General features: G+C 42.3%; 1 long non-coding RNA gene across 2 annotated transcripts; it reads right to left on the bottom strand.

Annotated features, from left to right (window-relative positions):
• Nucleotides 1-1,239: 1,239 nt before the first annotated feature.
• Nucleotides 1,240-24,485, bottom strand: LOC110262291 (uncharacterized). Of its 2 annotated transcripts, none has more exons than XR_014816672.1 (3): nt 24,398-24,485; nt 24,113-24,295; nt 1,240-3,005 (listed from the first exon to the last, which is right to left on the bottom strand). It is a non-coding gene; the product is annotated as an uncharacterized LOC110262291 (long non-coding RNA). The 2 variants fall into 2 exon arrangements; XR_002347114.2 differs by having other exon boundaries at nt 24,113-24,292; nt 24,398-24,465.
• Nucleotides 24,486-24,802: the final 317 nt, after the last annotated feature.

The following is a 24,802-nucleotide window of genomic DNA, read 5'->3' as shown; positions in this document are numbered from 1 at the left end:
TGGGTGGAAGAATCTAGGTTGACTCTGAGATGTCTTGACCATGGACAGGATTTCTGTGTAAGTAAAACGTTATGAATGTGGTTTCCCTGAACAAATATATAATTTATTTGGGGCAGCAGGACCTGCAGGCTAAAGCATCCATCTAGGAAGCACTAAATCCTTTTACCCATGCTGAACGATGATCTAAGACATGGTTACTTTGAAATCATTTCATCTCTCTCATTCCCCCGTGTGCAAAGGAAGGATTAAAGATGCCCATCTCACCTCCTCAAAGCTCTGGTACAAACTAATTATGGTTTAGAAACGGTTGCAAAAGACTATCACCGAGACATGTATATGACAAGAGGATGTTTACACACACCCATGGCCCAGTTGGAACATAAGTAAATGCCAAAGAAAATTGATGACAAATATCGCAAGGCAAATTGTTTACTCTCAAGTGAAGGAAGGTGGTGTCCTTCAGGAAAAGGAGTCAGCTTAGCACACAGGCAGCATGAATGTGTGATTTAAAGAGAAATAGTGTGTGGAGGAGTTCCCGTCATGTACCAGTGGTTAACAAATCCGACTAGGAACCGTGAGGTTGCGGGTTCAATCCCTGGCCTCGCTCAGTGGGTTAAGGATCTGGCATTGCCATGAGCTGTGGTGTAGGTTGCAGACGTTGCTCAGATCATGTGTTGCTGTGGCCCTGGTGTAGGCCGGCGTCTACAGCTAAGATTGGACCCCTAACCTGGGAACCTCCATATGCCCAAGGAGCGGCCCTAGAAATGGCAAAAAGACAAAAAAAAAAAAAAAAGAGAGAGAGAGAGAGAGAGAAATGGTGTATAGAGTCTAGGAGTTGAAAAAAGGGGCCATTTCTAGGCCTATTAATCTAACATGATAGAATGGAAAAAAAATAAAAATAAAAAAATAAAATAAAATGGTGGAATGGGAGTTCCTACTGTGGCACAGTGGGTTAAGAATCCCACTGCAGCAGCTTGGGTCGATGTGGAAATGCAGATTCAGTCCCAGGCCTGGCACAGTGGGCTAAAGGAACCTGTATTGTCTCCCATGCAACGTAGGTCACAGCTGTGGCTCAGAGCAGCCGTGGCTTGGATTCAGTTCCTGGACTAGGAACTTCCATATGCCGTGGGTGCAGCCATTAAAAAAAAAAAAATCGACAAACAACCCCCCCAAAAAAAAACCCAGTAGAATGAAATGCAGTTGTCAAACATTTGTTCATTCATTTATTTCCTTAGCAAAACTTGAGAAGGGATTGAGAAGCAGTAATGAAACAAGCAGGGCTTTACGTGCCAAAAACATCAAATCAAACAAGGTATTTATTGTCCTTCATTTCAAGAAACCCATAGTCCAGGGTGGAAACAGACATGAGGAACAATGATCACAATCAGATGTCACAGGTGTCACTGGTGAGATCATACACAGCGGTGCTGTAAGAGCAAAGAAGAAATGCACCTGTTTAAATAAGACTGCAGGTTGGGAATAAGATTGCAAGATCTGTGTATATTTGGCTGTTCCTACAGCATACAGATGTTCCTAAGCCAGGGGTCAAAGTGGAGCCACAGTGCTGACAATGCTGGATCCTTAACTGCTAGGCCACCGGGGAACTCCCTTGAGAGCAAGATTTCTGGAGATGATGCTTACCTTGCATTTGGAAGATAAATCAGAGCTTGCTTCATTGAGCAAGTTCAGGGTATGAAAAACATCTCAGCCAGCCAAGCTCAGAAACCTCCAGAGGCTTAGATAATGTATGGGCGTTCTCACTCTGGCAAAGGAGGTTAAGATTTTAACAGAGACTTTTCCATCTGAACATGGAGGAAAGTAACCAAAGCATCAGAAGGCTTTGGAGGTTTTCAGCTTAGGATTTTTGGCAAAGGCCCTTGGGCTTTTGTGTCTCCCAATCAGAGAAGCTTCACTTTTTTCTCTTTTGCATGTTGGTCACCCTTGTGAGAGTCCAATTCAAGGAAAAAAAAAAAAAACATCTGTAGCGAAATGGAAGTCTAAAAACCAAGGCAAAGTATTCAGGGAAACCTTCCCCCAGTAGAGAAATCGGCCACCTCTCTGAAAGTAAGTTTTCCTTTTCTTTGCTTCTGTACAGGTCAGAGCCCTCAGCACTTTTCTTGAAATCCCGGTATCTCTCCGACCCCCCTCGTTCGACTAACTTCACAGACATACATCTCAACCTCACTGCATCAGAAAACAGCTCTATGACCTGCTTGTTCTGCTCTTTGCTCAAACTTCATGATAGATTTCCATGTTACGAGTAACAACAGCTTCATGGTTTACCCTTCAAGAGGAGCCCACATGTCCTGCGTAGCCAGGGGCAAAGTTTCACCTCAAAGAAGTGAACACAGGGCATTAGCAGCACCCATGAAGTTTTGAGAGGGGGGTGGTCAAAATGATATGTTCAGCTGCATCCTAGAGATTCTCACATTAGGTAATGTAAGTCAGAAAAAGACAAAGACCACATGATATCACTGAGATGTGGAAGCTAAAATACGGCACAAAGGAACTTATCTGCAGAGCAGAAACAGACTCACAGACCTAGAGAACAGACTTGGGGTGGCCTGAGGGCATGGGGTGGGGGAGGGAGTGGCATGAACTGGGAGTTTGGGGTTAGTAGATGCCAACTATTATACTTAGAATGGATAAGCAATGAGGTCCTGCTATATAGCATAAGAAACTATCCACTCTCTCGGGATAGCACATGACAGCAGATGATATAAGAAAAATAATATATGACTGTGTCACTTTGCTATATAGCAGAAATTGGCACAACACTGTACATCAAGTATATTTTAATATAAAAGTAAATAAATTTTAAAAATGATATGTTTAAACCAACTGCCTCCTATCTCTGCAACGGGTGGGTCCTGGCCGTGGCTCCAAGGGCAGAGGTGCACTGAGGCATCTTGCTGCAGCAGGTGTAAGGAGATGCTGGATGATGCAGCTGCCAGAGGGTCCTGGAGGACTTGAACATCTGTTTGATCAGGAGCTCACACATCATTCTGCAGGAGGGAAGGTTGGAAGGGTTGAGGGGGGAAAGGAAGAGAGAAAGGAAGAAAGGGGCAGGTCAAGAGAGGTGCTGATGAACAGACATTCGGGGGGTTTAGAAGTTGTCTCAATGCCTAGAAAGGAAGGGAACAAAAAATACAAGATTACACTGTTGTTTATAAGTGCTAGACCGCAAATCCTTCCCAGAACAAGAGAAATGTTAGAGAAATCAAGACATGCAGAGAGAAAAAGAGAGAGCAAGAGAAAGAGAGAGAGAAAACTTCCCCCACGAAATTGCTTTACTTAACAGTTTAGGTCAGTTTCAACTAGGTCACAGGGATGTGTGTATCTTCAGAATAAAGTCTTTAATCGGCTGATGGATATGAAAAAATAAATTACTGTGGCAAAATGTAATAAACGTTAAAGGGAAAATGATGAAGGTAATATAACTACATTGATTTAACTAGGATGATATAGAGGAATTGTCTGTTTTATAGGTTTCTAGATGTCTATTAGTGGCTCTGTATTAAGGAATAGGGCTGTTCTCTTGATATACTTAAGAGCTGTCAGTAATTCCTATTTCACAGTCCACTGCCTCAATTCAGAAAGTGTGTTCCAGCCCTTGGTGACCCCATCCCAGGGGCGCTGGAGGGTGACCAGCTGCCAAAGGTTTGCGTTCAAGCAGCTTTTGGGGAAGCAGCTGTATTATTCAAAATCGGGCTGCATTTAAGAGGAGCCAATTGCTCCAGCCACCTCCCCCTACCCCGCCACCTTGTGAGACCGCAGTGTCATTTGTTTTAATCACTCCTGGCATTGGGCTCATTATGTCCTGATCTTCTCTGGAGAGAGCAGCCTCCTTGGTGGGTGGAAGCGGTAATTGAGGACACTTAGGGAGCAGGCATCATGCCAGTCCCTCGGGGCATATGTCCCCCAGTGACAGGGCACCTTCTCAGGATGAACTAAGAGACATGAGCTTTAGGTAGTTTGTCACTTTTCCACTATGATAATGTCTCTGACCTATAAAAAGGACCCTCTGGTTCCCCCATGGCCCATGGAATTAAGCCCAAACTATCATCAGGAAAGGAAGAAAACTCACCATTTCTGTTCACTTTCCAGGCACCCCGCACTGTGCTGGACACGTTCTCGTGTCGTTAAAGTGTTTAATATCCATATGAATACTTCTCAAATAGGTGGCAGCTGTGGCACCCCTTAACAGAGACCCAGCTTAAGGATACCTTTGGCTCCTTGACACCTAAGTCTTTTTAATTATATTTTTTTCTTATTTTTTCCACTTAATGTGGCAAAGACCATTTGGCCACTTTCCAAGTGTCTGGATAAGGATAAAATGTTGGAAGTCTCTAGACTTGGGTCTGCAGCCTCAGGCTGTGTGTCCTTGGCCCAGGCACACATCCTCTCTGGGCTCCAGTGATAGTCTCAGCAAAGGTGAGAATGTTGGGCTGAAGCAGTGGTTCTCCACCAGGAACAATTTTGCACCCAATGCCTGGAGATATTTTTGACGGGCAGTACTGGCAGAGAGTGGGTGCTAGTGCTGTCTAGTGGGTAGAAGCCAAGGAGGCTGTGATATCTCCTGGAACACACAGGACAGCCTCTGCAATGATTTACGCAGCTTAGGATGTCAGTGGTGCTGAGGTTGAGAACCCTAAATCTGGGTCATCGCAAAGGGCTTTTCCAGTCCTCGCTCACCTATGCCATCTGCTGCTTTCTCTAGGTGGCCGACGTGCGAGCCCATCTGAACTGCTTTCCACCCCCAATTTGTCCCCAAACATGCGACCTTTTCCCACTTCCCTAACTTTGCTCATGTTGCTCCTTAGACCTAAAACGCCATCCCTCCTCATCTCTGCAATCGAGATACTGGCCGTTCTTCAAGCCCTTTCTCAAATGAAAACGAGCTGTCCTTCCTTCCCCCATGTGAAGCCCACTCACACTGCCTCAGCATCAAAGACACGGAAACTCCTTTTGGATCTTTGACCTCAAATAAGTTTGTTTCCCGACTTTGATCTATTGTTCAAGGTCTTCTTTTAATATTAATGGTAGCTATCATTTATTAAATTCCTATTATCTGTATGCCACTGTATTTCTGAAATTTATTTTTAAAGGTATATCATTTAATCTTTACACAGCCCTGCAAGATAAAGAGCATCCCCAGGAGTTCCCACTGTGGCTCAGCAGGTTGGGGATCCATCGTTGCCACAACAATGGTATAGGTTGCAGTTGTGGCTCAGATTCAATCCTGGCCAAAAAAATAAAATAAAATAGTATTTCCATTGTGAAGAGGAGGAACTGAAGCTCGGCGATGTTATATAATTTGTTCAAGGCAGTCTTTGAGTCCTGGGTCATATTGTTTAATATTTACTGTGTCACAAAGTGGCCAATCCTGATTCAAAACCAGATATGCCTGATGCCAAACCTATGAAAATTCTTTCCATTATGTAGTAGAAACACTACCTGATTTTTTTCAAGGAATATGGCCACTCTCAACTACTTGAAATAAGTCAGCCCTCAGAGTTGTTGCTAGGGGCAACCTAGTAAGCCTTGTTAGATAAGTAATCTCAGTGTTCTATGCAAATCAATCAGGTAGCTACAAACCTGAGAGGTGGGTTTGGGAGTCAGGGGAAAAAAGTCAGAGAAAATTCTTCATGATTACAGCAAACTAATTGTGGGTCTTGCCAAACAGCTTTTAGCAGGAAAAAAAAAAACAACAACAAAAACTAGTTGGTGATGGAGAACTTTATGTATTGTACTCATCTCCTGCTGCATGAACTATCACCTTAAAATTTGTGTGTCACCGTTTCTGAGCAACAGGAATTTGGAAGCAACTTTTTTTTTTTTTTTTTTTTTTTTGCTTTTTAGGGCTGCACCTGTGGCATATGGAAGTTTCCAGGCTAGGGGTTGAATCGGAGCTACAGCTGCCAGCCATAGCCACAGCCGCAGCCACAGCAACGCCAGATCCGAGCCTCATCTGTGACCTACACCACAGCTCATGGCAATGCCTTAACCCCCTGAGTGAGGCCAGGGATCAAACCCACATCCTCGTAGATACTAGTCGTGTTCTTAACCCACTGAGCCACAACAGAACCCAGAAGCAGCTTTGAAGGGCGTTCCAGCTCTCTCGTGAGGATGTAGTCACCTATATGCTTGATGGGCTGCAGGGTCTGTTTGCAAAGTGGTTCATTCACATGACTGATGCAGGGTCACCTGGAGCAGGAAGCCTTGTTCTTTGCCTTGTTTGTCTTTCCAGAGGGTTATGCCACTGTCCTCATTACTCCAGAGTGAGTGATCCAAAGAGCAAAGCAGAGGCTGGGATAACTGGTATGGCCAGCCTGGCTTGGAAGGTAAACACCTTCGTTTCCTCCCTGTTCAGGGTGGGAGGGGAATACCCAGGGGCATAAATCCCAGGAGGCAAGGATCATTGTGGCCACACTCTGTTACAATTACTTTAAAAACAAAAACTTTCAGTCACAGAAAAGTTTCCCTAAGTTGTCATCCTTATACCTGGGCTGGAGGACACGCTGCTCCATCAGAGTTTGCTGCCAGACTAGTTCAATCTGGGATTGTTGGGAATCAGGATAAGATGCAGAGTAAGGAGTTCCCGTCGTGGCGCAGTGGTTAATGAATCCGACTAGGAACCATGAGGTTGCGGGTTCGATCCCTGCCCTTGCTCAGTGGGTTAACGATCCGGCGTTGCCGTGAGCTGTGGTGTAGGTTGCAGACGCGGCTCGGATCCCGCGTTACTGTGGCTCTGGTGTAGGCCGGTGGCTACAGCTCTGATTCAACCCCTAGCCTGGGAACCTCCATATGCCGCAGGAGCGGCCCAAGAAATAGCAACAACAACAACAACAACAAAGACAAAAGACAAAAGACAAAAAAAAAAAAAAAAAAGATGCAGAGTAAGATATAGATATTGCATTTTATGTAAATTCTGGAATATAGATATATGGTTTCAGGGAGTTGAAGAATTGCATGCTCAAAAAGGGACTTTAAGGGGTTCCTGCTGTGGCTCAGCGGTAATGAACCCGACTAGTATCCATGAGGATTCAGGTTCAAAGCCTGGCCTCACTCAGTGGGTTAAGGATCCAGCATTGCTGTGAGCTGTGGTCATGGACGTGGCTCAGATCTGGCATTGCCGTGGCTGTGCTGGTGGCTGCAGTTCCGATTCAACCCCTAGCCTGGGAACTTCCATATGCTTCAACTGAGCCCTTAAAAAAGGGGGAACTTAAGACACTCTGGTTTCTCTTCAGATTGAATCAATCTTTCACATCTTATTAAAAAAGACCCTGAGGCCCCCAAAATGAAAAGGTTAAGTAAGAAAAGAGATTACACATAGAAAAAAAGAAAATGGGGACCACCAGAAAAAGATTGAACATTTTTGTGTTATTGTGTTTTTTTTTTTTTTTTTCTTTTTCCTTCTAGAGACGTCCAAGAGTGTTGGTGATTTGTGCCTTTGCTAGAGAAAGGGCTTTAAAAGCAGACAAAAGCTAGTGGGCAGCCTACAGCTTCCCACAAAGCAGAAAGCAAGAGGATTACAGCCTAAGAAATCAGGATGGAAAGGCAAATACTAGCAGGGGGATAGTGCTTCCATTGAAAAGAGCAAGGGAAGAAATACTTGTCCCTTCTAAGACAATATATTTCATGGAGACCCATGAAATTTGGGGACTTGAAGCCAAAAGTATAAACATCATTTGTTTTACAGGCTCACTATGAAAAGGAGGTGGTGTCTCAGTCTCTGTGATACACCCAAAGCCACCAGCAAGTTCTCCTATCCATAGAGAACGGGAGTTCTCATTGTGGCTCAGTGGTTAACGAACCCCACTAGTATCCATGAGGACAAAGGTTCGATCCCTGGCCTCGCCCAGTGGGTTAAGGATTGCTGTGAGCTGTGGTGTAGGTCACAGATGCACCTCAGATCCCGCATTGCTGTGGCTGTGGCATAGGATGGCAGCTACAGCCCTGATTCGACCCCTAGCCTGGGGACCTACATAAGCTGTGAGTGCAGCCCTAAAAAGACAAAAAGACCAAAAAAAAAAAAAAAAAAAAAAAAAAAAGACAGAGAGCCAATGTAACATGAGATCAATAAATTTTGATACATATATGTTGTATAGTATTTTCTCAATTAAACTTCTTAGTATAACTTTGTATTTGGAACATTCTTCTCACTTTTCAAATGTTTCAAGGATCCTTGTTAAGGGTAATATACTACTTGGAATATCTCATGAAACTTATTATCATGGGAAATTTGGGGAGTAAATAAACCTGAATAATAGTTTTATAATTAGTTATCCTATAAGACAAACATTGTAGTATGAGTAATAATAGCCTCTGAGTAATAATAGTTACTGAGCAATAAAAGTCAAATGAGAAATGGGGTAACATCATTAATAGGCTCTATAAGCAGAATGAATGCCTGAGATATGAAACATAATTTTATCACTTACTAGTTTTAGAACTTATCCATATTATTTCATACATTTCTGCCTTGCTTTCTTTATCCAAGTATCGTAATATTAATAGTTCCTACCTCATAGGGTTTTTGAGATCTTTGAAGGATCCACCATTTGGAAAGTGCTTTGGCTGATCCTAGACAACAGCATGTTAGTTATCATTAGCTCAAAGTGTAGATCATGCTATTCACAAAGTATTATCTATTTTGACATTTGTTCTGTTTTCACTTTTAATGAGATATTTAAATAATTGTAGAAATGGATATTTTAGTATAAATCAGCACTGGGCTAGAGCAGCCATTGTATATTTTAGGGAAAATATACACCTTTGAGTTTGAACCACATTGAGGTTGCACGCTAGCACTCCCTAGTGGCAGCATGGCTAAATTACAGCCTTCTAGAAGACGCATCATCTCCTCTAAGGTTGAAACTACAAAAATAATCATGGGGTTAGGTTTCTATATGAATCCAAATGGCCATTGTCCAAACTGAATAATTCTATAAGAAATGGAAAAACTAGATGCATCATTTTCTAGGCCTCTTTCAACGATCTGAAGAGGTTGGAATTGATCAGGCTTATCTAACATTGTGATTGGCCCAGCTCTTTTGCGTTCAAATCTATCAGGCCAGGTCCATGAGAGCCTATCATCCTAAGCCTTTTCAAAATAAATGAGGCTCATGTATCTGTCAGGAATAGGGTATTTGTTGTCACTTGTAAAAATCACACAAAAAGCTTTTCTAGTTTCTTTGCAATGTCTTTAGCAGATTAAGAGTTACAAACAGAAAACAAGGAGCTGTAATACCAATCTCTGCAGGGCTTGTGCTTCTAGCCAGTCCCAAGCCTTAGTATTAATAGATTTTCCACTCCAAGTGTTCTTACTTGAGTGACTGCAAGTTAAACTGATGAAAGGAAAGTAGCAGTTACTACTCAGACATGTTCTTGTGGACAGCTACTCGTCTTAAGTCACTTTTTCTTTTCTCTTTCTTTCTTTCTTCCTTCCTTCCTTCCTTCCTTCCTTCCTTTCTTTCTTTCTTTCTTTCTTTCTTTCTTTCTTTCTTTCTTTCTTTCTTTCTTCCTTCCTTCCTTCCTTCCTTCCTTCCTTCCTTCCTTCCTTCCTTCCTTCCTCCCTCCCTCTCTCTCTTTCTTTCTTTCTTTCTTTCTTTCTTTCTTTCTTTCTTTCTTTCTTTCTTTCAAGTCCTAGTTGTCTACTTCTACCTTGCTGGAGAGTGAAATAATACCAAATAAAGGTGTTGCCAAAAAAGAAAGAGTTCCCAGGGTTTAGAAGTCCTCCTCTACTGACCAACTCATATCAAAACAGTATCCTTGAATATACTCTCTTGACTACTCTCAGGATCTTCCCAAGCCCTGACCCTTCTTCCTAAGCCACTGAAGAGAAATCAACCCATCCTTTACTTAAAAATATCCAAACAGATAAATCCAATATCTCCAGGCTCACCTGTAAATACCTGGTTACACTTCTACTCATCTTACGCCTCAGGGCAATGATTTTTCACAAAGCTGCACATCAAAATCATCTGAGTTTTGGGAGGTCCTGGTGTGGGACAGCAGAAATGAATCTGACTAGTATCCATGAGGGTGCAGGTTCAGTCCCTGGTTTTGCTCAGTGGGTTGGGTGTCTGGTGTTGCCGTGAGCTGTGGTGTAGATCACAGACACGGATCAGATCTGGCATTGCTCTGGCTATGGTGTAGGCTGGAAGCTAAGGCTCTGATTCGACCCTTAGCCTGGCAACTGCCATATGCCTTGGGTTCAGCCCTGAAGAGCAAAAAGGAAAAAAAAGAAAAAATCATTTGTGTTTTTCCAAACCACTCATACCTGAGTCCCCCCTTCCACATCCTCAAAGCCACACTAAGAAACTCCAAGTGGACAGCCCAGGAATATGCATTTTATAAAAAGCCCCTTGGAGCTCCTGATGCTTAGCTCTTCTTCCTCCTTACTGAATAATGGGGTCCCATATTGCCAAAGAGAAAGAACTTCATTCATTCCCCAAGACCCTGGAGCAGGCAGCAAGGTTTGCTCTGCTTACGCATTGTGTCTGTGCTCACTGCTGTGTCTCAGCTTCTGAGTGATGCAAACTACACCTTGGCTTTTCTTTTGCTTATCGTTTCTTCCAATCCTTCTCATCTTTCTTCCTCAAACCAAAGTAACAGACAGGTTATACTTCTCAGGACATGGGCAGAATTGGGAATTGGAAAATCTTGTTCCGATATAAAAGATGTAAATCACATGCCCAGTGCAAGGGGTATGTGTAAATACTGTAGGAACACAGCTCCAGAAACACAGAATTTCAGCAAGACTGGAAACTCTTTTAAAAAGGATCTGATACAAGATATCACAGCTAGGATTCTCAAAGTGTGGTCTGAAAACACCTAGGAGCTCCAGGGACATTCTTAAGAGTTCATGAGATAAAAACTGTTTTCATAAAACTACTTGTCATTTGCCTTATTGACGGTATTGGCAAATAACGTTTGTGCCAATAAGTCAAAAGCAATGCTTCCACTTTAACAAGCATTAAAACACTGACAAAAAAAAAAAAAAAAGCCCATTTCACATAAGAATGGTCTTAAAGAAGTAGTAAAATTTATTAATTTTATTAAATCTTTTTTTTTTTTTTCTTTTTTGGCCACCCCATGGCATATAGAGTTCCTGGCCCAGGGATCAAATCTGAGCCACAGTTTCCACCTATGCTGCAGCTGCAGCAATGCCAGAATCTTCAACCTACTGTGCTGGGCTAGGGATTGAACCTGTATCTTGGTGCTTCAAAGATACCTCTGATCCCATTGCACCACAGTGAGAACTCCAATTTTATTAAATCTTAATTGTTCATACATGTATTTTAATATTATATTTTACCAAATGGGAAATTCACACAAAGCATTTCTTCTGCATAACTGAAGAATAATGTGGTTTTGTGAGAAAAACGACTGTGCAGTTTGTTGGTGTTGAAAGCTGAACTTGCTGCTTTTCTCATGAAATACTTTTTTTTTTTTTTAAAGGCCACACCTAAGGCGTAAGTAAGTTCTGGGAAAAGTGGTTAAATAGGAGCTTCAGCTGCCAGCCTACACCACAGCCACGGTAACCCAGGATCCAAGCCACATCTGCAAACTTCAACAAAACTTGTGGCAACACCAGATACTTAACCCACTGATTGAGGCCAGGGATCGAAGCCATATCCTCATGGATACTAGTTCGGTTCTTAACCTGCTGAACCACAACAGGAACTCCACCATTTTTTTTTTTTTTTCTTGAAAGAATGGTGGGCAGACAAATCAATGGTGGGTTGTTCAAACTTGGATATCCTGGCTGATTTTTTTTAATTAATAAAGTTAGTTTGTCATTTAAAGGAAAACGATTTTGCCACTGGTAAAGTTGGTGCATTCAAAGAAAAAAAAAAAAAAAAACTTTGGAAACTTTCACCAGGAGCTTGACATATGCCCAATTCTAATGAATGTAATTTTTTGATGTTTTATAATAAATTGTGTCAACATTTGTAAGACCTATATGAGTCAGTAAGCTGATATTTTCTAAATGAGCAGTACATGTGTAAAAAATGTACTCAAAGTGCAAGACAGACCCATGGAAGAGATTATAAATATTTCTTGATATGGTTTCAGATCCCATATTGCCACTACCTTTAAGAAACTAACACTTTTTGAATACTGGTGTTACAACTAAGAAAAAAAAAGTCCACAATTGTACCAAAAGCTATTAAAATATTCCTTCTTTTTTCAACTATACATTTTGTGATGTAATGTGAAATCCAAAAGGAAAATCCTATCTGTGTTCCATTAAGCCTGGTATTAAAGAGATTTTAAAAAATATAAAAAAACCACTCTTTTCACTATTGCTTTTGTGTTGAAAATACATAATCATTTTTAAGAGGTATGTTTATATGTACTGCATTTAGTAGTATTTTTAAGCCAATTAAGAATACGTTTTTTGAATTCTGATTTTTAATTGTTTATTTTTAAATATTACTGTGAATATAGATGTATATTATATTAACCACATAAACAAAATTTCTTCACTATCTGAATATTTTTTATGCATGTAAAGGGATTCTGAGATCAAAACATTTGAGAACCATCATACCATGTAGTAGGAAAATATCTAAATTTTCCACTGGAAATTATTATTATTTTCTTAATGGCTATCACACCCATGGCAATATGGAAGGTCCCAGGCCGGGGAATGAATTCGAGCCACAGGTGAGCCTATGCTGGCCACGTCAAATACTTTAACCCACTGCACCAGGCCTCACACAGGAACCCAAGCCACTGTATAGTTGGATTCTTAACCTACTGTACCATAGTGGGAACTCCTGGAATTTGTGAATATGAGGGCGAGGAGCTAAAAAGGACGGAAAGAAAGAAGTGAACCTCATCTGTTCTGTTCTTAAGGAGAGTGAAACTTGGGAGGAAGAAACTTATCAGGGGCTAAAATTTGGCTAGGAAATTCATGAACCGTGAACTGGAACAAAAATATTAATATGTATCAAAATTCATCCAGCCTTTGAACAGCTTCCACACCATCCACACCAGACAGTCAACAAGTCTGTGAACACTTCCACTGAAGCAGGAACTTGTGACAGTTGAAAAAAAACCTCTTCTATCCTTGGACATGTCTGACTACTAATAAATCATTTATCAACATTTATTTCCTTATGACTTGTTCCTGGTAGTCTGAATCTTTCCTTTTGACACCACATAGAATTAAAAAGAAAAAAAGAATATTTCTCATACCAGCTTTGCAAACATTTAAAAAGGAGTTCCTATGGAGTTCTCACCGTGGCTCAGCAGTTAGCGAACCCAACTAGTATCCATGAGGACACAGGTTCCATCCCTGGCCTTGCTCAGTGGGTTAAAGATCGGGCATTGCCATGAGCTGTGGTGTAGGTCGTAGATTCGGCTCAGATCTGGCGTTGCTGTGGCTGTGGTGTAGGCTGGCAGCTGCGGCTCCGATTGGACACCTTGCCTGGGGAAGCTCCATATGCCGTGGGTGCAGCCCTAAAAAGAAAAGTAAATAAAAAGGAGCCCCTATATTTTTCTGACATAAATACTCCCAATTTCTGTAACTGTTTCTCATTCATAAAGCAATGTGTGATTTTAACTGAGACAGTATCTCTCACATAATCACTGTTTTTCTTTAAATATACTCTATTTACTGATGTATCACTTAAGACATGACCCACCCCTCAATAAAGAAAACATGACATTTAAGACATGGTCTGATCAATATGGAACAGAGCCATCATCTCCCTTTTCCTGAGATTCCCTTAGAATTTATTTGAAAGACACAATAGCCTTTTTATTCATATTGTACTTTTTGATACCAGGTATCTCTAAGTTTCTTCTTGTTGCTGTTTATTTGTTTCCCATGTTTCTATTAAACCTTATCTCATCCATCATGAATAAGTGAGATTAGATTTTTGTCCTGAATTTAGGGACCTTAAGCTCACCATCTATTAAATGTTATCTTCTTAGGACTGACACCACAAAATCACTTATTTAAATCTCTTTGGATCCCACTTCTATCCATTCAACTTTCTAAAGTGTAGCATCTACAGATTTGATGTTTATCCAAGTCTCTGATAAAATATTTAACAGGATAAGACCCTTTAATACTCTGCTAAAACCTTTCTTCTATGTGAATTGAGCCAGAGCATACAAAACTCCAGATACATAGTCTATGGCATTTCTAGAGTCACCAGCAAAAAAAAACCTCCTATTTTTTGAAAATTGCAAACAAATACGCTAACTGCCTATTTTCCAGCATTCTTCTTGTTTTCCAGGATTCCTTGAAGATTTCCAATGATGGTTACAAAAGTTAGAATCTCCTGCCCATGAATCTCTCATTTGCTTAGGATAAAAACTAGGTATCAATTCTCTTAAAATTATTAAGTATGCCATTTTTCAGAACAGAGATCACTCTTTTTGACAGAGAAGAGAAAATCTGATGATTAAGAGAGCTGTGAAATTCTATCTATGTTGGATATAATAGCCTTTAAGATCTAAGCAGGAGACCTGTCCTATTTCAATTTTTGGTCTCCAAAAAGATGCCATTAGCCCCCAGTTCATTTTGCAGTTTTGCCTGTTGAACATTGAGGTATGCCAACATTTTCTTTTTTCTTTTTCTTTTTTTTTTTTTTTTTTTTTTGTCTTTGTCTTTTTAGGGACACACCCGCAGCAAATGGACATTCCCAGCCTAGGGGTCGAATTGGAGCTGCAGCCACTGGGCCTACACCACAGCCACAGCAACGTGGGATCTGAGCCACATCTGCGACATACACCACAGCTCATGGCAACACCGGATTCCTGACTCGCTGAGCAAGGCCAGGGATCGAACTGGCATCCTCATGGATGCTAGTCAGATTCATTTCTGCTGCGCCACAAAGGGAACTCCTGCCAACATTTTTATTGATCATTAGTCATTTTATTTATTTCCATCATTTGTTCAGAGAGCTCCCTGTGCAGCACCATTGAAAAAAAACAAGTCTCTCTCTTTTTTTGCTTTAACAGAATTGCTTATAATTTCACCTCCTACTCACGTCTCTGGGTAATATAAATATCCCTTAAAAACTAAAATGCTCTTCTGACTTAGCCCACTGCTTTGTTCTCTGGATTTTAGGAACACCAGGTTGATGGAGTCACTCTCTCCCATATTTCCATCAGTTCTGTGTCACCATCAATTCTTGTGGATTTGTACTATCTAGTATCCACACCATTTGCTGGTTCCTGTATTCTACAGAAAGTAAACAGAAATGTAAGTGATTTTTGTGTTATATCTTTTGATTTTACTACTGAGACCTCTTGGAAATGTCCACATGTTTTCACTTTTTTATTGCCAGTGAACTCTGTTTCTGTTATGATTTAAGTTAACAGGCAAGAAATGCATCATTCTCCACTTCTGTCTGGTTGGGCAATTTATAATATAATCCCACAAAGCCAGTCCTCAATTTCACTCTCCTTTTATTCTTACCTGTATATCCTCATGTCCGTGAAGTGTCCATCCTCAGTTTCTTGCTTTTCCAGGTGTATGTGACTTCTTGGCATTTACAACTACACTTGCTAGCCCTACAAACAACCAGTGTTATCCAAACTTTTTTTTTTTCTTCTTGTCATGATTCCTCCATCTTGCCTCCATCACTGCCAGCCTTGGTGACATCTACGAAGTTTGAACATTATTGCCAGATGTCCTACCTTCCATTGCCCTTGTTACTTTAGCAAACCCTCTGCATCTAGGTCTGGGCCCCTGAGGCCATGAGCCTTATATTCAAGCTCCCTTGTTCATATGAGTTGCTAGCTTCCCAACACTGTCACTCATTTATTTTGTCATACCCTACATAGCAACTGCTCTGTTTGGGATCATCTACTAGGACTACAAATACATACGGTGACTGAGCAAGAAGGCTTCTTCGGCCCTACAAAGATTGTATCAGACTCAGGTATGTCTTGTCAGAATTGCTGGCTTAAGAGTTCCCATTGTGGCTCTGTGGGTTAAAAACCTGACATAGTGTCCCTGAGGATGCAGGTTCAACCCTTGGCCTCACTTAGTGGGTTAAGAATCCAGTGTCACCATGGCTATGGTGTAGGCTCAGCTGTAGCTCCAATTCAAGATTCAACCCCTAGCCTGGGATATGCAGTGGATGCGGCTGTCGAAAAAATTTTTTTAATAATGAATGAATAAATAAATACATTAATAAAATTAGTTGCTTGTTTAGAAATCAAAGTAGCATCAATGTTGTTGGGGCCCATGCCATTGACCTTGAGGGGCTAGGGGCTAGCTGGAAGTGGGTCATCATAGGAGAGTGTGCTTTTGTGAACCTTTATTTGCAAATGTGCTTTTAAATCTTGAGCTCTAGCAACTGGGCAGAAATAGCACTCCTGTTGTTTACATGGCAGAGTCTGTGCTGGAAGAGAACATTCCTCAGCCTTTCATCAACAGGAATCGAGCCTGTGTAGCTGGGATTTGTAAGTGCACAGCCCAGCCTAACAAATGCCTCGTCCAAAATGACCCAGCATTTCAGGCCCAAGAGGGACACAGCTGGCCTGTTACCACAGGGCTCTTATTACTGTTGTCACCACCATTAGCATCTCAAATTGACCAATTATCCACAGAGTGTAAGGCATACAGTCATACTCCTATCTGGAAGCTTGTGACACAAGAACATGCCTAGCAGGAGTGTGTTCTTGGGGCCCACTTTTTTTGGCTAGAAAGACCTTATGAAGGCATGGGAACGTGTGCTGCAGTGATTAAAGGGGTTCCTAGCGATTTATTGTCCAAAGGCCCCCAATGGATTTCAAGACCCTGATATTTTTGAAAATTAGCAGCTGTGGCCTTTCCCGAGCCAGTGCCCAGCGTGAAGCTTTCAATACTGTCACAATGCTATGCATTTGCCACTTGGATCAATACCACGAATTCCATTAAGCTGTGCTCTCTCTGCATTCTGCTTTCTTCCTATCCCTGTGACCTCCTTTCCCTGCTTTCATTTGCAAACCTCTGCAGGCCCTGTGCAAGGAACCTATTAAGTGTCCTGAATTAGGGAGGGTTTATGCAAGTCTCACTTCCCTTTCCCTGCTATGAGCTTGAGAATCAGAGTGAATGACACTATAGGTCCACAGAAATGAGCCTGCCTATAAAGGATCACTCTCTTTAATAAAAATAAACTGCTAATGATAGTAACTTGATGATGATGTCCAGGAACTAACTTTAAACTCTTGCCTCCCCATGTCCACCCTTGGGGACAAACCTGTATAATATTTCTCACTTTATCTTTTCTTCCAGATTATTGGTTCATAGTCCACTTTCCCTCCCTCGCTTCCTCTATCCCTTTCCTTCCTTCCTTCTTTCCTTCCTTCCTTCTTTTCTTCCTTCCTTATTTCACATAGTGTTTGTTCTTAAGGAATGGGCAGTAAAGCCACAGTTGTTTTTAATCTTTGGCTTGAAACTATGAGGCAGGAATTTCTGCTGTGGTGGTGTCTCTGAGAGCTGAGACCTCTTTCACCCTTATAAAATGAAAATTTCCAAGAGAAACTAGAGGCCCTTTCAAGTGAGCTCACAAAACTGTTTTTCTAACAGGTTCGATCCCTAGCCCAGCGTAGTGGGTTCAAGGATCTGATGTTGTGGCAGCTGTAGCACAGGTCGCAACTGCAGCTCAGATCCTGGGAACCCCATGTGCCATAGGGTGGCCAAAAAATAAAATAAAATACATAAATAAATAAATAAAACTTGAGGCATTTCCCCAGAAAAATTCATCTGTATACACATGCAAACATTTGCATCGAATTACAGGTATCTTGGGGTTAATAGATGTACACTATTGCCTTTGGAAGGAATTAGCAATGAGATCCTACTGTGAAGCACTGGGAACTATGTCTAGTCACTTATGACGGAGCATGATAATGTGAGAAAATAGAATGTGTACACGTATGTGTAACTGGGTAGGAAAAAATGTATTGGGGAAATAACAAAAACAAACAAACAAACAAAAAGGAAAGTATTACTGCTAACGAAATAAATAAATAAATAAAACCCCTAACATGTCTGTCAGGGACTCCCTAAGGTATCAATGGGCTAAAGGATCTAGAGGGATCTAGATCCTCTATGGGATCCTTAGCACCTCACATTAAGGACAAGTCATATCCCTCTAGAAAAGAGGGAGTAGAAGAAACAATTATATCTTTACCAGTTTAAACAAACATTTACTAAATACAATTTATATACAGTCAAATCCACCCTTTCTACATTTCAAGCATAACCATCATTATAAATAAGATGTAAAATATTTCCAAGCCCTGAAAATCCCCTTGCACTGCATTGGAATAAATTATCTCCCCTTACCTCCTGTCCCAGATAATAATCTGAGTTCTCTTTCTCAAGTTATCTTTTATGGAATGTCATATAAATTAACCAATATAATATGTAGCCTTTGGTGTTTGACTTAAATCACTTAGCATAATGCTTTCAACTTATAAAATATATAAAATATAGTGAAAATGTAAAATAAAGTAAGAGTTGTTGCGGAGCAGGTCACCATAGATAGATATGGGGAGGGGAGAGTTTGAGGCTTATCATCACCTTCCCATTAAGTAGCTGGTTCCTTATTAACAAGAATGCTACCTGATATATTCATATATGTGGCAGTAGTTTGTTACTTTTCACTACTGAGCAGTATTTCATTGTATGGATGTATCACAACTTGTAAGCTTTTTATTTCTTTGGTTATGCGATTTACTTTTATGTGTATCATTCTCTAGCTGAACACAGGTCCAAGGGAAATGGGAAATTCTTTGATTTTCTTCAGAAGACGCTCTTCCTACTTCCCCTATGTGCACTGAATAGAACTGTGAACTAACATTTCTTGAGACGCTATTATGTGATGAATGCTATGTAGGCATTTTCTTACTTAAACCTAGAAGCTTCTTGTGAAAGGAATTAGTATTTCCATTTTGTTAGGGAAAAAATTACAGCTTTACCAACTGAGAGAGTCATTGATGCTTAAGGCACAGACAAGGGGCAGCATCCAAATTCTCTGATTGGAGGTCCAGTATTCTTTCTTGAACTTCATAATTGCTCACCAAATTTAGCCATTGGCTTAGGGTAGAGAAGAGGTAGAAGGGTCAAAATGGGGGAATGTATGGATAGACATGGAGATTTAGCTCTATCCCATATAGAATCCCTAAGCAGCATCCTCCCTGTCCATCTTCTCACCCCCACTCCCTGCCTTGCCAATCAGCACCTCCAACTCTTCTCGGTCACAAGCTGGGTCAGTTAAGTGATCCTTTGGAGTCATGAGAAACCAGCCCAGTCATTTTAAGGAAAAAACAAAAACAAACAAATAAACAAAAGCCAGAAAGATCTAAAGAAAGGAAGCATCTCTCCTTTAAAACCAGTGGGCAGACTTTTTTCCACCCTCTTTAGTTCAAAGGAGATAACGTTTGAGTTAATTATTCAGCTCATTTAAACCCTCAATGGGACACAATAGATTCCCATTCTCTCTATTTCCTCAGACAATAAGAGGTGTTGGGCTCCAGGCAGGATTATGTATCTGGGAATCAGTAGAGCTCAAGATAAAACCCCTTCCACTCTCTTCATCCTAGTGGCCTAGAGGTTAACATTCAACTATTTTAGGGTCTAAGAAATTGCCTTTTTTGCCTGAATTAAATGAAATCTGATGAAACAGAAATCCAGGTCAGTGCAGTTTACTATCAAATCTTTAGCTTCTACATTGCTGGCAGCTCCCCTTGTAATAATTAAACAGAAAGTCGTAGGCAGGCAACAGTGAAATCCATTGCTAATCTCACCCCTCATCAGCCTATCTTACTAAATGTTCCTTAATTAAGGTTTCTAAATGCTCTGCATTCCCTCTGCACCCAGGGTACCAAAATGAAGCTGACTGCTTCAGGGATGCCCAGCAGCCAGGGGTAGAAGGTCTTCTAGGGGTATTTCTCATCCAGAACTTTAAAAATCAAAGATAAAATCCAATAAATGGAAATGTACATGAGGAATGAGCAGGGAAATGGGGAGGTTGGGAGGGGATTTTTTTTTTCCTAGAGGATTCCACTTTAAGGATTCTGAAGGCGCATCACTGGCTTTATCACGGCTTCTCCAACACACCAGGGAGTGAATGAAACAGCTGTCACATTTAAACACACACAGCGGTAATCCTCTGCTGAGCACAATGCCAGGACAGAACAGAAAATCTATCAACACTTACAAAGCATTCTATTTATTTAGCAACTCATCCCCCTTTACCAAAAGTTCCATCTGTGGGGTTGAAACTGGGGCCACATGCCACTGGTGGCTTTTTGCGGTTCAGCAACTCCTAGGGGAGGGAGTGTAGGAAGTGGTCAGATGAACTAGATGGGTGTTTGAAGATGTTAAAAATCACAGAACTGGCATTTTAGGATGGCCAAAGGTCTGTGGCAGAGTGAACTCACAAGCCCTTTACATCAAGAGGCAGAAGGCATGTGAGAAATGCCCCAAGCGGCGCTTTCTTCAATCCCCCTCTCTCTCCCAAGGGCTTCATTTAAAGACAGAGATTTCCTCTTTTTCCCTGTTCATGGGTCCTTTGGGGAGATGCCTGCTGATCACAGGAGGTCTGAGAGAAAGCAAACCTGCTTTGGGGGCTTGTAAAGCAAGCTGCCTGACCACATGATATATACAAAGAATACTCTGGAGAGAGCCGCTAAAATGCCTCCATGTCAATAGTATCTCAAAAAATTTACTTAATAATTTTGGGACGTTAGACTCTGAGGATGGTGTACAGTAGCTCTGGTAGGAGTTTTAAAATCCAGTGTGCATTTCCATCCAAGGAAACCAAGGCCCAGAGAAGCTGTGGTTTTCCAGAAGCCCATCCCAACTTCCCACGAGAGGAAGAAGAGAGACAGGGCCAGAAAGAGACCTCAGAGACCTGGCTTAGTGTGTGTGATGGTAAGAATGAAATATGGGCAGGGGAATGGTTGTCCACAAGGGGCTCTCACATGGGAAAATGAGGCAGGAGGGAGAATTACAGAAAAGACAACTGAATGACACAGATAAAGAAATCTACCATTATCGGCCTTGAAAAGGCTCTCTGCTGAGTCCAGTTTGGGGCCCACGGAGAGTTTTAGAGAACCAGGGGAGAAGTCAGCAGAGGAAAACAGAGAGCTCTAAAGGTCTGACAAACAGAACTAGCAGGTGAAAATGAGCACAAGATTTTAACTGAAAGACCAATTCATTAATGGCCTTATGAAAGCATATTCAACTGAATTCAGTGATATTTGAAGAAATTTAATTCAGATTTTTTTTTCAGTTAGTTTGTGTGAAGTTTTATGACAGCCACTCACAGCTCTTCTTCCAATAATTTCTAATGTGGAATCAGGGAACGATCAAGAAGTTGGGAGAAAGAGAATCAGATTGGGGCTCAGACAGATGCAGATGTGAATCTTGATCCTGGCACACTCTACTGGGTGACTTCAGGCAATGCCACGTCCATTGCCTCACCTTATACTTCCCAGAATTGTTATGAAATTTAATGCAAAGACAGAGAGGGGTACAAAGGTCTATCTGTTAGCAAACTCTATAGATATTAGCTTGCTTTTCCCACAAATACTATACCATCAGCCATGAAAAGGCAGGAGGTATCAGAGAATAACGTAGAGTTAATACTAGCTGGAACTCAGGGCTCGTGCAGTCCAAGGAGAAGGATTGGGAAAGCTTAGGAGTCATACATGCAGGGCCTGTAGAGCCTGGCTAAGGGTTGGAACTTGGCTGTGAAGGTTACAGAGAGGCCATAAAACTTTTGATGACAGCAGCGTTGGGCTGTAGGAGGAGAGTGGAAACCCCAGTAAAGAGACCATGGTCACAGCCCAAGTCAGTGTTTGTGTGTGTGTGTGTGTTTTGCCTTTTTCTAGGGCCGCTCCCGCAGCATATGGAGGTTCCCAGGCTAGGGGTCCAATTGGAGCTGCAGCCACTGGCCTATGCCAGAGCCACAGCCACGCCAGATCTGAACCACGTCTGAGACATATACCACAGCTCCTGGCAAAGCCGGATCCTCAACCCACTGAGCAAGGCCAGGGATCGAACCTGCAACCTCATGACTCCTAGTCAGATTTGCTAACCACTGCGCCACGATGGGAACTCCCAAGGCAGTGTTGATGGATCCCATCCAAACCCCCATCCTCCTATCTGCTCAATGTGTTCTTTTCCTCCTTAGCATTAATCACATTATTTCCCTTTTTCTAAATCAATTTTCACGAGGGCAGAGATCTTTGTTCTGTCTACTGACGTAATCCAAGCATATTGAACATCCCTTGGCAGATGGAAGGAGCATATGAAAAAGTCCGTGGCAAGAAAAGAAAGGAAAAAGGTGCAAAGCAGCCCTGGGATTCTTTGCCTGAGGAGCTAGAAGAATGGTGTTTACTAGGCATTAGAGAGAAAAGGCAGGTGAACAAGTTCAGACAGCAAGCTGACCAGCTGTTTTCTGTTTCCTCTGAACAAAAGTGGGCTTAACTGCAATCGTGAGAAATAGGAGTTAAAGATTTTTCAGATCAAGTTTGGTGAAGTATTTGTGTGTATGGCCAGATGGAGCAAAGAGAAGGGACAATGGCCAGAGATGCTTTTGTTAGATGCTCGATGTCTGAGACCGAGGGGCTTTTGACATCTGGGGATGCAGCAGAATAAGGTGCTCCAGCCTGTCCTTGCACAGCTGAGCCTCCAATACAGGCAGCTCTGCAGGGGGGGATAACCTCTGCCATCAGCCCTCAGTGCCCCACCTTGGGGATGCTTGTCTTGCCCTGGGGCCTCGTTGTCAGGGTGATGGGCCAGGCTCATCTGCCTTTCCTTCTTAGGATTCTCAGTACCACTCCCGTTAGTGGCTTGGAAAATGTGAAACACATTGTAATCCTTAACTCTGCTGTTTTGAAATGTCCCTGCAATGGCTATAATAATCATCTTACAAACAACCTAGAACAAGCTCTAATTGCTTCTAATGTTGTATTACGGCTGAGATACAGGGAGAGCAGAGACACGCTGGCTGTCACAGCCCCACTCTGATTATATGGTACCTCCGGGAGCATTTGCACAGAGGAAAAGCCAACAAACCTATTGTTTTTTTTCTCTCTTTTTTTGGTGAGCCTGGCTCAGAGGAGCCCTCCCCACATTGGGGCAGCAAAATGTAGAGGATTCCGAGCCAGCAGAGGAACCCAAACTACTGGTCCTCTGTGATCAGTAGAGAATAAGGTACAGACAAAGGTGCAGGATCGTATTTTCACGTCTCTTAACTACTGCTGGCCATGGTGCATACCAGCCAGCTCCAGTTAACAGTGAACAATTCTTAGCCTCCAGTGACCTCCTGGGACCAGGCACTAACCCAGGACTGTGAGACGCTCTGATCCAATGAGGGAATAAATGAATGGCTGAGTGGATCCCTGAGCCAAGGCTCAAGGAGCCTAAAACGCGCTAGGGTTTCAAATAAATGACTGCATCTGTTCCTCCCGACAACGCCATCAGCAGGTTCTAAAACCACCCCCATTTTATCAATGAGTAAACTGGTGCTCAGAAAAGTTGGGTGAACCCATCCAAAAATCACAGAACACATCACACGTGAGACCATCAGGACAGGTATCCAGCTTCGTTTTATCACATTACCTCCCTTACCACTCAGATTTGGGGAGATTGACTCTGGTTTGGTTTCAATGGTCCTCTCCAGCACAGTTGTGATGCTGAGGATCAGTTTAACTCACAGCTCTCTGTTCCCTCCCCAGGCCCTAGCCTTGCAGCCTATACTTCAGCTCTAAAAGCCCCAGTTCTCACCTCCACAACCTGGCAGGGAGGCTGCCTGCCTGGCCTCTAGTCGTTCCTTTGACCTCTCCATTTCTTCTTATGATTAGGCAAAATCACAGGATCTCAGTTGCTGAAAACTCTGTGTTATCTGCACATGTAGTTGGCACTTTCAAAGAGCTTTCCCAATTATTATTTCATTTCATCTTCCAACAGCCCCTGGGGGCTCAAAAGGCTGTTATTACCATATCCCATGTTATGGTCAGGCCTGGAGAAGAGAAATCTCCCACTGGAGCCAGAGTGCAAGTTGGAGGAATCAGGACCTGCCCGCAGGTGCTTGACTGCCAGGGCCAACACCCTAGTAGAGGGAGCACAACTCACCGCAATCAAACTCAACGCAACCCAGGGTCAGTTCACAAGGCTATTTGAGCAAAACAGATGGGATGCAGCCTCCGCTGGAGAAGTGAAGACCAGAGGGAGAGAATCTGACAGAGCAGCGCTGTGGATGCTGGCTATAGATTCTACATCCCGCTCTATTCCTGCCAAAGGCAACTTCCAATCCTGCTGAAAAAATAAAATATAAAAAAATTCTAAAATCTCCAAAGATAAAAATTGTACCGTCAAGCCCTGTCCCCTGCTTAATGCACTTGAGGGTCAGGGGTGGACCTTGTGGGCAGCGAACAGCTTATCTCTTGCAGGGTCCTCTCCAGAGCACCTCCGCCAGGATCCTCGCGCCACCAGGATCTGGGTCCTCTGGGACAGCATATGTGCCTGAAGCAGAGGCTACATGTTGGGACTTGTTATCACCTGCCCACGGGCCACATTCCTTAGCCCTGGCAGAGGTCCGTGGAGGCTTCCTGCCCCTTCGCTCTGTCTACAAGCTATCTCATAAAGGCAGAGCAGTAATTGTTTACTCTGCTACTCCCAGGATATCAGCCCCTCTCCAAACACTCTGCAGGCATTAACCCCTTCAGACCCTGTGGCAAAACAGGGTAGGGAGCCAGGAAGAATTCATTAAACCAATGTTCCATTGAACAAGTCACCCTCTATGCCCCTATTCCCAGTCTGGCC

Source organism: Sus scrofa, chromosome 9, assembly GCF_054392235.1.
Source record: "Sus scrofa isolate SSC_HxYL_T2T_F1_AM1 chromosome 9, Sscrofa_HxYL_maternal_Yorkshire_Landrace_v2.0, whole genome shotgun sequence".
In the NCBI taxonomy this organism is placed as follows: Eukaryota; Metazoa; Chordata; class Mammalia; order Artiodactyla; family Suidae; genus Sus; species Sus scrofa.
The sequence above is the reverse complement of the archived record's forward strand: the minus strand, read 5'-3'. Positions and strand labels throughout refer to the sequence as shown.